The following is a 15,425-nucleotide window of genomic DNA, read 5'->3' as shown; positions in this document are numbered from 1 at the left end:
CATCCCATTCCCTACAGTCACTGAATCCCATTTCCCACATTCACTGCATCCCATTTCCATCAGTCACTGCATCCCATTTATCTCAGTCACTGCATCCCATTCCCCACAGTCACTGCATCCCATTCCCCTCAGACACAGCATGCTATTTCCCACAGTCTCCGCATCTCCTTTCCTCCGTGCCTGCATCCCATTTCACTCAGTAAGGGCAGCGCATTTCACTCACTCACTGCATCCCATTGCACTCAGTCACTGGATCCCATTTCCATCAGACAATGCATCCCATTTCCCTCAGTCACAGCACCCCTTTTTCCACAGTCAGTTCATCTCCTTTCCTCAGTCACTGCATCCCATTTCACTCAGACACTGCATCCCATTTCCCTGAGTCACTGCATCCCATTACCGTCAGTCACTGCATCCCATTGCCGTCAGTCACTGCATCCCATTTGCATTAGTCACTGCATCCCATTACCCTCAGTCACTGCATCCCAGTTCACACAGTCACTGCATCCCGTTTCACTGAGTCACTGAATCACATTTGTTGTTCTCACTTGAATGCAATGGTCATGAATCTCCTCCAATGGCTGGTCATGTATTTCCAATGCAAAATTTTACCAAGTTTTGATTTTCAATTTTGATTACATGTGTCTCCTCTATTCTATAAGATGCTGCAATAAACTCAAATTTGACAAATCATAATTCAACCACCATTCCCTACAGAGTTAATTTCATCAAACAGATCCAATTAGAATTGTCACATTCCCAAATCCTGATTCAAGTTTTTCTAACTATGGGCCACGTGGTTAAGAAAAAAAGACACATAGGATCAGAGAGATGTACAGTCGGGAAACAGATCCTTTGGCCCAATTTGTCCATGTTGACCAGATATCCTAAATTAATTTAGTCCCATTTGCCAGCATTTGGCCCATATTCCTCTAAACCCATCCTATTCATATACCCATCCACATGCCTTTTAAACGTACAAGCCTCCACCACTTCCTCTGGCAGCTCACTCCATACATGCACCACGATGAAAAAAATCCGGTCCATTTTAAATCTTCCCTCTCTCATTTTTAACCTATTCCCTCCAGTTTTGGCTTCCAGCAATCCGGGGAAAAGATCTTGGCTGTTCGCTCTATCCACGTCCCTCGTAATTGTATAAACTTCTATCTGGTCAGCCCTGAACTCCAAAGTTCAAAGAAATAGCTGCCTGTTCAATCCCACGGTATACCTCCAACCTCCGATGCTGGTAACATCCTTGTAGAGCTTCTCTGAACCCTTTCAAGTTTACAACATACAACAATACAGCGCAGAACAGGCCCTTCGGCCCTCAATGTTGCGCCGACATCCTTCCTCTCGCAAGGAGACCAAAATCGATTGCAGTATTCCAAACGCAGCCGAACCAAATTCCTACATGGCTGCTAAGTGATCTCCCAACTCCTATACTCAATGCACTGACCGATAAAGGCGAGCACACCAAATGTCTCCTTCATATCCTTTCTACCGGTGGCTGTACTTTGATGGAACTACGAAACTGCACTCCAGCGTCTCTTTATTAAGCAACACTCCCCACAACCTTCAGTGTAAACGTGCTGCCCTGATTTGCCTTTCCAAAATGTAGCACCTCACATTTAGCTAACCTCAACACCATCTGCCATTCCTCAGTTTATTGGCCCTTGTCAATGTCCCAGGTGACCTTCTTGGCTGGCTCCTACACCTTCAATCATTGGGAAACTTACTAACCACACCTTCTATTTTCATATCCAAATCATTGCATCACTTCAACTCCCCCTCCCACTCCCTGAATGACATGTCCATCCTGGGCCTCTTCCAGTGTCACAACCAAACCACCCAGAAACTGGAGGAGCAGCACCTCATATTCCGCCTCGGGAGCTTCCAACTCAATAGCCTCAATGTGGACTTGGCCACCCTAAAAATCTCCCCACCCGCCAGCCTCATCCCAAGACTAGTTCCTCCCCTCATCCCCGCCTCCATGACCTGTCCGCCTTCTCTCCCACCTATCCACTCCTCCCACCTCACTGACCAAAACCCACCACTGCTTGGAATTATTCTTCTTTTCACACTTCATCAGCTCGATGTTAATTCTAAAATCTATTTTCCAATTTTGGAAAAAGTGAGATAAAGAGAAGTAAAAGAAGTTACATTCTTACCACTCGGGAAATCTCTGAATATTCTTCTGTTGAAAGGCCGCCAAGGAACGATGCAATTCTTGTGTCACAAACGCTGTGAGGGAGACATCTTTTTCAGTTCCACTAACTCCACCCTAAGGAAGACAAACCCACGTAACATATCTAGTGACTTAAAGCATACTCTATTGTTGCCCAAGGTGGAGAGCTGGATGAACACAGCAGGTCAAGGAGCATCAGAGAAGCAAGAAAGCTGATGTTTCGGAACGAGACCCTACTTCAGAAAATTGGCGCTGGAGAATCTGAGATAACAAGGTGTAGAGCCGAATGATACTGCTTGGCCTGCTGTGTTCATCCAGCTTTACACCTTCTTATCTCAGATTCTCCAGCATCTGCAGTTCCTACTACCTCTATTGTTGCCCTTTCACTTTACTGAACTAATATGAGCCAGTCGTTTTGTTTCGGCTCGTGCAATCTTACGGTTATTGGCCTGTCCAAAATCCTGAATTAATTTTGATCGACTGACGGGAGGAGAGATGAATTTTATAGAAATTTTTGTTTTCTACCAATTTGCAGAGGGCATCGTGGGCGAGTGAAGGACAGTGTTATGATCCTCCAGGTCTGTGGACTGCATCATTACCAACTTGCCCATTTGCATGTACATAAAATATTCATTATGTACCAATGAAACATAATAAACCAATACTGCGTACTAAAAACAACCCTCACATATCAATGGAAATTTAAATATTTATCATAGAGTTTGAAGGATTGAATTCAATGATACAAAGCAAAAACCAATGAAGATGAGTGCAGTTGGTCAGCACTTTTGCCACTAAGTGGAGGTTGGCAGTTTGAGGCCACCCAGGAACAAGCAAGCTCTGTCTAACTCCAAGGGCAGCACGGTGGCTCAGTGGTTAGCACTGCTGACTCACAGCGCCAGGGACCCAGGTTCGATCCCACCGTTGGACGATTTTCTGTGCGGAGTTTGTACATTCTGCCCATGCCTGCATGGGTTCCTGCTGGGTGCTCTGGTTTCCTCCCACAGTCCACAGATGTGCAGGCTCGGTGTATGGGCCATGCCAAACTTGCCCATTGTGTTTAGGGATGTGTAGATTAGGTGTGTTAGTCATGGGAAATGTAGGGTTACTGAGGAAAGGGTCGGGGGATGAGTCAGGGTGAGATGCTCTTTGGAGCGTGGCCGTGGACTTCTTGGGTCAAAAGGGGCTTGTTTCCACACCGTAGGGATTCTATGATATGGAAGTATCTTTTGAAGTGGACATTCATGGGTATGCTGTAACAGAGACCTTGAAATACTGCACAACAAATATTTGGAACTAGACTGTCAATTCAGACATAGCATCAAAAAAGGTCATGGAAGTTGTCACTGATATAAAGCAGGATTGATGAAAATCCAGCAGGAAATGGTGTCAAAAGGCACAGTATCTTTTATTCATCTCCAGTTATTTTGTCCAAGGCACTGGATGCTGGCAGGATTGAAACATTTAAGAAATGCTTCACAAATCACATATAAGGACCTGCACATCTTTGAACAATGGGAGGAAACTGCAGCACCTGGCAGAAGCCCCTCGCAGACGCGGGGAGGACGTGTCAATTCCACACAGATCGTTACCCAAGACTGGAATCTCAATTGGCTCCCCAGTGCATGAGCAGCTCTAACCACTGAGCAACTACCTTGCCCAGAAGGGGTTTTATAAGCGCATACATTATTTCCATTAAGACAGATCCAATCCTCTATGTCCAATCAAAATAACATATTGTAGATATCATGACAACAATCATAAATGATTTTGAACAAGTAAATCAAAAAACTTGAAATAGTTTCCAAGCCTAAATACTAGATATGGTGCAGTTAAGATGAATGGTGCAACAACAAAAAGGCCATATTTTATGTGACGATCGGTAACACTTGAAAACTTGCAACAATTCGTCGCCAGTAGTGCTCTGAAGTGGCTTGATGGTGCACTCCTTCAGACACTGGAATGAAACTCCAAAGATCACAAATTCTCCTTCAATACCGTGTTGTAACAGTGACTGCATAAACCTGTGTTTATGGGCCTGACTGGAAGCCCACACAACATGCATAAACAAAAAAATAATCTAAGGTGATAGGAGAAAAAAATGTATGTATGCAACGTCTTTGAAAAGCAATTATTTGTAGCGGCTGCAAGCCCATAAGAAATCTCGTTTCGCAGATTATATTCATTTGCACTGCAGGTCATGCCAGTCAGAATCAGTTTTCGTTTCATGACAGATAACTAAAATGTCCATTACAATGAACTTTGGTTGATCAGAAGATTTTAAGTAAGGACTATGTCTTGTGTGAGCTGACGGCTTTAGGGGATGGAGAAGGTACATGCACTGCTGGCATCTTGACACCATTGAATGAGCAAGCGTGGACGCAAAGGTTGTAACAGGTAACAATTGTACAGGCAATATCTTTTGAGCTCCTTCCGAGCAGGCCTGTAATACTCTAAAGCTGTGCCAGACCCTCACTTCCTCCACCTTACGTACGCTGCCTTTTCTTTTTGACAAGAAGCACCTCTGTACCCGTCATCCAAGGCTCCTGAATCTTACCCCTTCTTATCTGTCTCAGAGGAACAAATTTATACATCACTCGCAACAACTGCTCCTTGAACAGCCTCCACATGTCTGCTACGCCCTTTCTGTGGAACAATTGCTTCCAATCTGTACTTCCCAACTCCTGTCTGATAGCAGCATAGTTTCCTTGACCCCAGTGAAATATCTTCCCCTGGTAACTGCTCCTTTCCCTTTCCATGGCTATGGTAAACGGGAGGCTCTTGCGGTCACTGTCGCCAAAGTGTTCTCCCACCACGAGATCTGACACCTGTCCTGGCTCATCGCCGAGCACCAAATCCAAAATGGCCTCCCCCCCCTCGTCGGCCTGTCCACATACTGAGTCAGGAAACCCTCCTGAACACACCTGACAAAAACGGCTCCATCCAAACCATCTGCACTCAGGAGGTTTCGATCTATATTGGGAAAGTTGAAGTCACCCATAACAACAACCCTGATACGTTTGCACTTTTCAACAATCTGCCGGCCAATGAGTTCTTCGATCTCTCAACTGCTATTTGGGGTCTGGAGAAAACCCCCAGTGAGGTGACTGCTGCCTTGCTGTTCCGAACTTCCACCCACACTGACTCAGTCGACAAACCTTCCTTGGCAACCTCAGCCCATACCACCGCAGTAGACGAGTCCTCAAAGGTTCTTTCAGCCGCCATTATACTGTCCTTGACCAACAAAGCCACACCTCCCCCTCTTTTGCCACCTTCCCAGACCTTAATGAAAGATCTAAACCCGAGAACCTGCGACATCCATTCCTGACCCTGCTCTATCCATGCCTCCGAAATGGCCACAACATCGAAGTCCCAGGTACCTATCCAAGCTGCAAGCTCACCTACATTATTCCGGATACTCCCGGCATTAAAGTCGTCACACTTCAATCCAGCTTGCTGTCTGCCAGCACACTTCTGTGACAGTGAGGTCCTGACCATGTCCTCCCTACGCTCATCCTCCTGTGTACTAGGACTACACCTCAGTTTCCCATCCCCCTTCCGAGCTCGTTTAAATCCAACCGAATGGCACTAGCCAATTTCCCACCCAGGATATTCATGCCCCTCTCATTCAAGTGGAGACCGTCCTGTTTGTACAGGTACCACCTTCCCCAGAATGAGCCCCAATTGTCCATGTACCTGAAGCCCTCCCACCTGCACCATCCCTGCAGCCACGTCTTCAGCTGAAATCTCTCCCTGTTCTTTGCCTCGCTATCACGTGGTACGGGTGACAAACCAGAGATGACCACTCTGTTTGTTCTAGCTCTCGGCTTCCACCCTAGCTCCCTCAAATCCTGCCTGACATCCCTATCCCTCTTTCTACATATGTTGTTGGTGCCTATGTGGATCAGGACTTGGGGCTGGTCACCCTCTCCCTTCAGGACCCGAAAGAGATGATCCGAGACATCACAGACCCTGGCACCTGGTAGGCAACACACCAATCGTGAGTCTCTTTCATTCCCGGCAAATCTTCTATCATTCCCTCTTACTACTGAGTCCCCAATGACTATCACTCTCTTCCTATCCCCGCTTCCCTTCTGTGCAAGAGGGACAGACTCTGTGCCAGAGACCTGCACCCTACTGCATACCCCTGCTAACTCGTCCCCCGGAACAGTATCCAAAATGGTATAGTTGTTTTTCAGGGGAGCGACCGCAGGGGATTTCAGGGGAACGACCACAGGGGAAGGTTAGTCAAGCTACACCGGGTAAATGTGGATTTTTGGCTGAAGAAACATGTGTTTCAATGTGAGCTAATGGAAGAAGCCATGGAGTCAAAGCTAAACATTTCGACAATAAGACAACCATTCTTAAAAGCAGCATACAGCGTGAAAAAGAAATGAGCTGCTTTGATATCCACTTAAAATTTATGTGGAATATCAGATGGAATTTTCTTATTGACTCCATTGTGCAATCATGTCGAGCTAAAAATGTTAACTGCATTAATTAATACTAACCAGAAACGGACTTTGTAGTAAATGGTTTGACGGTTTTCTGTCTCTGGAACATCCCTTTTCTTTCTCGAACGAAGATCGTACCAACCTATGGTACCAAACGGTGAGTCAAACGGATGGGACACATAATCTTTAAATTCCTCATCAAAACAGTCTAATCGTACGGTTCTGTGCAATAAAAGAGAAAGAATAAACATGTTTCCCACAATTTTGCTGATGTTTACGAACAGAATGCTCAAATTCAAAAAGTTTGGGCTGGCATGTCTGCTTCCTCCAGCCTGTTTAAACTGTTCCATTCAATGTGAAATTTGTGATAAGTTTTAGCACACAGGTCTATGTGATCTGCGCCACCACCTTCTATTACTCATACATGCTTTCCCCCTCTTCCTATAATACATTCCTTGAAGTGTTCAATGAGATTTTGATTTTAAATCTTATCGTCATATTCTTTTTATTCTCAAGCATCAATGAATCTGATGTTGCCGCCATTCCATGCAGTGCACAGGAGTCTTACTCTTGCCATGAGCACTGAGGGAGTATGGGGTCACAACTGTCTCATAGTTCAGAATGAAATTCTACATATAGGGCTATGAAGAGTCATGCAGTTAATTTTATTTGACATGCTATTTCTTTTCTTCACAAATATGCTGGATTTAAAGTGATCTTCACCCTCATTTAAAATGAATTCAATATCCAACCATCTGTAAAACTAGCATATCCAAATTTTAATTTGAGTTCAGTGTTACACAAAGATATTACTTTGTTAAAAATTATATTCGAGTCAACATTAACATTTCATTCCCTGACAGCGGGTGAACTTACTTTTAAACTCCAATTTTCCTTCGGTATTAATGGAGAGGTGAGCCTTTTTGCAAGCACCGAAAGGCTGCACCAGTTTATGCTAAAACTTACGGAACTGTAAGTTTCACAAATATGTTCCTATTAAACACTAATTCCTATTGAAGCAGTATGAAGCTAAATTCATTCAACTGGACAGCAAAAACGGTCAAAATTTTAAAAGCAAGCAACTATTTTGAAGTCACTCTTCGAACTAAATTCCATCTTGGTGTGTGAGAGTCCATAGGTTCCTCACTCTCAACGAACCATTCAACTGTCATGCAATTACTGAAACACACAGACAAAAAACATCAATGTTAACAGTCACTAAGATTTTGAGAGTGATTTGGAATTCGTACTCAATACCCCCTGGGGAAAATCTGTTCCAATCTGGATAGTACTCACTTATTACCATCCCACCTACCTTCTCCAGCACCTCCTCCCCCTCCACGCGATTTGTTTCTGAGCTCCCTTCCACCCTCCATTTCTCAGGAAGGGTCCTGACCCAAAACCTCAACTTTCTTGAGCCTCTGATGCTGCCTGCCCTGCTGTGTAACTCCAGCTCCACAATGTGTTATCTCAGACACCAACATTGGCAGGTCTTACTATCTGGATAACTCATTCTCACCTTGTCACAAGTGATTTATAGAACATAGAACATAGAACAGTACAGCACAGAACAGGCCCTTCAGCCCACAATGTTGTGCCGACCATTGATCCTCATGTATGCACCCTCAAATTTCTGTGACCATATACATGTCCAGCAGTCTCTTAAATGACCCCAATGACCTTGCTTCCACAACTGCTGCTGGCAATGCATTCCATGCTCCCACAACTCTCTGCGTAAAGAACCTGCCTCTGACATCCCCTCTATACTTTCCTCCAAACAGCTTAAAACTATGACCCCTCGTGCTAGCCATTTCTGCCCTGGGAAATAGTCTCTGGCTATCAACTCTATCTATGCCTCTCATTATCTTGTATACCTCAATTAGGTCCCCGCTCCTCCTCCTTTTCTCCAATGAAAAGAGACCGAGCTCAGTCAACCTCTCTTCATAAGATAAGCCCTCCAGTCCAGGCAGCATCCTGGTAAACCTCCTCTGAACCCTCTCCAAAGCATCCACATCTTTCCTATAATAGGGCGCCCAGAACTGGATGCAGTATTCCAAGTGCAGTCTAACCAAAGTTTTATAGAGCTGCAACAAGATGTCACGACTCTTAAACTCAATCCCCCTGTTAATGAAAGCCAAAACACCATATGCTTTCTTAACAACCCTGTCCACTTGGGTGGCCATTTTAAGGGATCTATGTATCTGCACACCAAGATCCCTCTGTTCCTCCACGCTGCCAAGAATCCTATCCTTAATCCTGTACTCAGCTTTCAAATTCGACCTTCCAAAATGCATCACCTCGCATTTATCCAGGTTGAACTCCATCTGCCACCTCTCAGCCCATCTCTGCATCCTGTCAATGTCCCGCTGCAGCCTACAACAGCCCTCTACACTGTCAACGACACCTCCGACCTTTGTGTCGTCTGCAAACTTGCTGACCCATCCTTCAATCCCCTCGTCCAAGTCATTAATAAAAATTACAAACAGTAGAGGCCCAAGGACAGAGCCCTGTGGAACTCCACTCACCACTGACTTCCAGGCAGAATATTTTCCTTATTATCTTTTCAGATGACGCATATACATGTATATACATAAATATACATATTGCACTTTTATGCCTGAACCACTAACCTAGAGGATATTGTAAAAGAGTCTCTTCATATCTGCATGAAAGAGAAATCATCAAGGTCATAACTTTCATTTTAGGAATAACTCGAACATTCAAAGTACTCACAGTCAGTGTCCCATTTCCTTGACCAGTCAATTTGATGTGAATCTTTCTTCCAAGTGGAAACTATAACAGCAATTATATTTGAGAGTCAAACACTTCATTGCATCACCAATATTTCCTTGTCTGTTTGAAGCATAACATAATGAAATAATCATGGACAGATTGGCCAACAGTGTAATTTAATGTGTGTTATGGCAACTCAAAATCACAACCATTGAAGTGATCTTTCAAAAGCTGTTGTCATACAACAGAGCACTTTTTGAGGTGCAGTGATGAACATACTTCCTGAGATGCAAATAATATATGCCAAATTAATTCCAAAGAATACCTTTACAATTAAAAAGAAGCTAAAAATCTCTTTACATTGCGAAGCTTGTCAGATTGCTATTAGTCAATGGAAATCGTTCAGAACAATTATTTATTCCCAGATGAAAAGGAAGTGTATACATTTCATGACAACAAAATGTGAGGCTGGATGAACACAGCAGGCCAAGCAGCATCTCAGGAGCACTTTTGTCCTCCTGAGATGCTGCTTGGCCTGCTGTGTTCATCCAGCCTCACATTTTGTTGTCTGGGATTCTTCAGCATCTGCAGTTCCCATTATCTCGTATACATTTCATTTTCACATCTTATCCAAGAGTGAAAAAAAAACACCTTCATGAATGCATTGTCAAACAAGAAGGCTCACAAAAAAAGCCATTTGGCCCATTGAATATTCCTCCATCATTCGGTGAGATCATGGTTGATCTCATTACATTTATCATGACACAGCATTTCCACCAAACCCTCCTTACAGCTAATACATTCCGATCCAAGTAACATCCTGGTAAATCTCTGTTTCTGTGCCATGCCTTGTCTTTCTAAATATTTTTTCAGTCATCCACAAATTTAGCCACAGCACATGCACCTCTTTCCTCCAAGTCATTAATAAACAAGCACAAGAGCTGTGGTTCCTTCAGCGCGACCTCATTTCTGACTGACAAGCCAACCCTGGCATCTCTGTCCATTTGTATCGGAGATAATGGGAACTGCAGATGCTTCAGAATCCAAGATAACAAAGTGTGGATCTGGATGAACACAGCAGGATGAACACACAGAAGTAGAAGGGTCTCGGCACAAAACGTCAGCTTTTACGCTCCTGAGATGCTGCTTGGCCTGCTGTGCTCATCCAGCTCCACACTTTGTTATCTCTGTCCATTTGCCTGTTCTTTCTATCGGACATGAATCATTGGCTATTTCGTTCCCAACACTTATCCCCTAACAACCACCTCTCTGTGATACCCAGAGTGATGTATCTGTCAATTTCAATCTGCACCACAAACTCATTCACTTTGTTTCATACACTCCCTGCAATTCAATACAAGATCTTCAGTCTGGCATTTACAGCCACCCTTCTTATCTGCTGCAGCTGAAGTGAGACTCCTGACCATTTCCATACTTTTTGTCCTATTACTTGCTCTGGAAACTTTGCTGAGCACTTACCAACTTCTAACTTTTTCCACAATTTTCCATGCAACTGAGCTCACCCACTCCACACTTTTTATTTTAACGCCCTAGCCCCAGACCTAGCTCTGTATTTTGCGAGGATACTTGTCCCAATATGATTCTCGTCGAGCCTATAACACCAGAACGACTCCCTCCTTCCCCATACCGATGCCAATGTCCCATGAATTCAAACACATTTCTGCCATGCCACCATTTGAACAATGTACATCTATAATTATGTTCACACCGTGCCAAAGTGCTCAGATAATAATCCAGGATTATGACCATTCTGGTTCTGCTTTCTCACCTCAGCACCTCGGTGCTCATAATCCCTCAGCAGAACCTCTTTCCTCTTTCTTCCATATCAATGGTACCTGTGTGGACCACGATAGCTGGATTTCTACTCCTCCCACTTCAAGTTCCTTTGCAGCCGAGATGGAATATCCTGAACCTAGGCACCAGGCAGGCAACACTACTTTCGAGACTCTCGATCCTGGTCACAACGAACAGTGTTCATTCCCCAAACTATACTACCTCTGATTATAACCACATTTCACTTTTTATCCCCTCCTGAATGTCCCACCTGTACCACAGTGCTACAGTCAGTTTACTCAACTTCCCTATACCCTGCACTCTCATCCACACAGGAAGAAAGAATCTCAAAGCTGTTAGATAAGATCAAAGACCAAGGTTCCTTCTGCACGACATCCTGGATCCTTCCACCTGCCCTGTTCTTTGTCATTGGCCACTGACCGAGTTTCAGCTAGTTAATCTAAGGTGTGTGACTGCCTCCTGAAGCACAGCATTCCCTGGTAACTCTGCCCCACATGATTTGTTGATTGGTCAAAACTGAGATTCCAGTTCATCAACCGTAAGCTGGAGTCTGGGGCCTGACCACTCCCCCGTCATGTAGGTACAAATCATCATCTGGCCTGGCATCTCCATTTCAATTACTTCGATCTTAATTTGATTTGAAAACATTCTGGTCTTTTAGTTTGTAGCCTGTAAATAGTTCTCCGATTTACTTTCAATCTGAAAGCTACCGATAATAGATTCTTAAACCAGTAGCGATCACCAACCAATGAACCTGGTTCACCCTCTCGGTCCCTGATTCTGGCTTCAATTCACCCTGTCTCAAAAAAAAAATGCTTACGAACTATCAGGCAAAAAAAGCAAGCAAATGGCACCTCTTACCCTCTGCACTGACTTACCGCGTTGCCACCAAGTTCCCCAAAATATATATTCACTTGGTGCATTTCACTCGAGATGTCATCTCTTCTTCCAGAACATGCAAAGCATACTGATCCATAGCAATATACTACCTTCAAAACCTCAGCTCTTAGCTTATTACTTTTGAATACATTCTCAATGCTTTCTCCAAGTCCAAACACAACACATTTACTGGTTTTCCTCTATTAATTCTCCTCCCAAAACTTCCTCCAAAAACCCAAACAAATTAGCCAGACATAATTTCTCTTTCATCAGGCTATGGTGATTCTGTTTGATTAGATTATGATTTTCCAAATGTCCTGCTATTATTTTCTTCATAGTTGATTGCCACATATTTCCAACAATAGATGTTCGGTTGGTTCGGTTGTAGTTATCTTCTTGTTGCCTCTCTCCTTTTTGAATAGGGACGTCACATCAGAATTTTTCCAGCCCTCAGATGCTTCGAGAATCTGAACCTTTTTGGGAAATTACAGTCAATGCATACACCGACTCTGAAGTTCATTGTTTAGAATCTTAGAAAGTAAACCATCACGGCAAAGAGTCTAATCTGCTTTCACTCCATTAGATTGTCTACTGCTACTTCTCTCATGGTAGTGATGGTGTGGTAGTGATGTGTTTAATTCCTCCCTGTATTCTTTAGTAATAAGGGGATCCTTGAAGTATCTTCCACTGTAAAGGCTACCCTTTTCTCATTGTCGTTGTTCCTTGATTTAAAAATTAACCTGGCCATCTCAGACGAGCATATAATTAATGGCATTACCTCTAAAACCTTCTCTGCTAAAGTGTTCAACAGATTGCTACAACCTGAAAGAAGTAATTCTTCCCCTAAATTAATAGGCAACCAATTTGAAAATGTGGCCTCTGGTCGTAAAATCTTTCACAATATTAAGGGAGTGCTGCACTGTCACTGGAGGCCCCAAACCCCACCTCTTCCTCCGGTACATTGATGACTGTATCGGCGCCGCCTCTTGCTCCCCAGAGGAGCTCAAACAGTTCATCCACTTCACCAACACCTTCCACCCCAACCTTCAGTTCACCTGGGCCATCTCCAGCACATCCCTCACCTTCCTGGACCTCTCAGTCTCCATCTCAGGCAACCAGCTTGTAACTGATGTCCATTTCAAGCCCACCGACTCCCACAGCTACCTAGAATACACCTCCTCCCACCCACCATCCTGCAAAAATTTCATCCCCTATTCTCAATTCCTCCGCCTCCGCCGCTTCTGCTCCCACGATAAGACATTCCACTCCCGCACATCCCAGATGTCCAAGTTCTTCAAGGACCGCAACTTCCCCCCGACAGTGATCGAGAACACCCTTGACCGCATCTCCCATATTTCCCGCAACACATCCCTCACACCCCGTCACACCAAAGAGGATCCCCCTCGTTCTCACACACCACCCCACCAGCATCCGGATACAACGCATCATCCTCTGACACTTCCGCCATCTACAATCCGACCCCACCACCCAAGACATTTTTCCATCCCCACCCCTGTCTGCTTTCCGGAGAGACCACTCTCTCCATGACTCCCTTGTTCGCTCCACACTGCCCTCCAACCCCACCACCTTCCCCTGCAACCGCAGGAAATGCTACACTTGCCCCCACACCACCTCCCTCACCCCTATCCCAGGCCCCAAGATGACATTCCACATTAAGCAGAGGTTCACCTGCACATCTGCCAATGTGGTATACTGCATCCACTGTACCCGGTGTGGCTTCCTTCACAGTGGGGAAACCAAGCGGAGGCTTGGGGACCGCTTTGCAGAACACCTCCGCTTAGTTCGCAACAAACAACTGCACCTCCCAGTCGCAAACCATTTCCACTCCCCCTCCCATTCTTTAGATGACATGTCCATCATGGGCCTCCTGCACTGCCACAATGATGCCACCCAAAGGTTGCAGGAACAGCAACTCATATTCCGCCTGGGAACCCTGCAGCATAATGGTATCAACGTGGACTTCACCAGTTTCAAAATCTCTCCCACCGCATCCCTCAACCAGTCCAATTCTTCCCCTCCCCCCACTGCACCACACAACCAGCCCAGCTCTTCCCCTCCACCCACTGCATCCCAAAACCAGTCCAACCTGTCTCTGCCTCCCTAACCTGTTCTTCCTCTCACCCATCCCTTCCTCCCACCCCCATCTACCTACTAACCTCATCCCACCTCCTTGACCTGTCCGTCTTCCCTGGACTGACCTATCCCCTCCCTACCTCCCCACCTATACTCTCTCCACCTATCTTCTTTTCTCTCCATCTTCGGTCCGCCTCCCCTTCTCTCCCTATTTATTTCAGAACCCTCTCCCCATCCCCCTCTCTGATGAAGGGTCTAGGCCCGAAACGTCAGCTTTTGTGCTCCTGAGATGCTCCTTGGCCTGTTATGTTCATCCAGCCTCACATTTTATGATCTTGGATTCTCCAGCATCTGCAGTTCCCATTATGTATGGTGATTCTGTCTGATTAGATTCTGATTTTCCAAATGTCCTGCTATTATTTTCTTCATAGTTGATTGCCACATATTTCCAACAAGAGATGTTAGGCTGTTTCGATTGTAGTTATCTTCTTTTTGCCTCTCTCCTTTTTAAATAGGGATGTCACATCAGCATTTTTCCAGCCCTCGGATGCTTCTCTAGAATCTAAACCTGTTTGGGAAATTACAATCAATGCATACACCGACTCTGAAGCTCATTGTTGAGAATCTTAGAAAGTAAACCATCACGGCAAAGAGTCGAATCTGCTTTTACTCCATCGGATTGTCTACTGCTACTTCTCTCATGGTACTGATGGTGTGGTAGTGACGGGCTTAATTCCTCCCTGTATTCTGTAGTAATAAGGGGATCCTTGAAGTATCTTCCACTGTAAAGAGTACCCTTTTCTCATTATCACTGATAATGGGAACTGCAGATGCTGGAGAATCCAAGATAACAAAATGTGAGGCTGGATGAACACAGCAGGCCCAGCAGCATCTCAGGAGCACAAAAGCTGATGTTTCAGGCCTAGACCCTTTTCTCATTATCATTGTTTCTTGATTTAAAAATTAACCTGGCCGTTACAGCCTAGCATATAATTAATGGCATTACCTCTAAAATCTTCTTGGCTAAAGTGTTCAATAAATTGCTACAACCTGAAAGAAGTCATTCTTCCCTGAAATAATGGGCAACCAATTTGAAAATGTGGCCTCTGGTCGTAAAATCTTTCACAAATGGGAGTAATCTCTATGGATATACACCATCAAGCCTCTTAAGAATCTTAAATGTCGAAAAAATAAGATTTTTTTCAATCTTATAAACGCCAATGAACGTAGTCCCAGCCTGCCCAACATTCATAAGCATAGCAATC

General features: G+C 44.6%; 1 long non-coding RNA gene across 2 annotated transcripts in view; it reads right to left on the bottom strand.

The window, feature by feature from the left end:
- The window catches only part of LOC132207768 (uncharacterized), a 290,900-nt gene that overhangs the window by 176,583 nt on the left and 98,892 nt on the right, over positions 1-15,425 (bottom strand). For both annotated transcript variants that reach the window (XR_009443796.1, XR_009443793.1), the window contains exons 5-7: positions 9,373-9,432; positions 6,697-6,861; positions 2,169-2,281 (exon numbers count right to left, since the gene is read on the bottom strand). This is a non-coding gene — a long non-coding RNA (uncharacterized LOC132207768). The remainder of the gene's footprint in view (positions 1-2,168; positions 2,282-6,696; positions 6,862-9,372; positions 9,433-15,425) is intronic.

This window comes from Stegostoma tigrinum, unplaced genomic scaffold (genome assembly GCF_030684315.1).
Source record: "Stegostoma tigrinum isolate sSteTig4 unplaced genomic scaffold, sSteTig4.hap1 scaffold_152, whole genome shotgun sequence".
Classification (NCBI taxonomy): Eukaryota; Metazoa; Chordata; class Chondrichthyes; order Orectolobiformes; family Stegostomatidae; genus Stegostoma; species Stegostoma tigrinum.
Note: the sequence above shows the minus strand (reverse complement) of the source record. Positions and strands in the feature narration are given on the sequence as shown.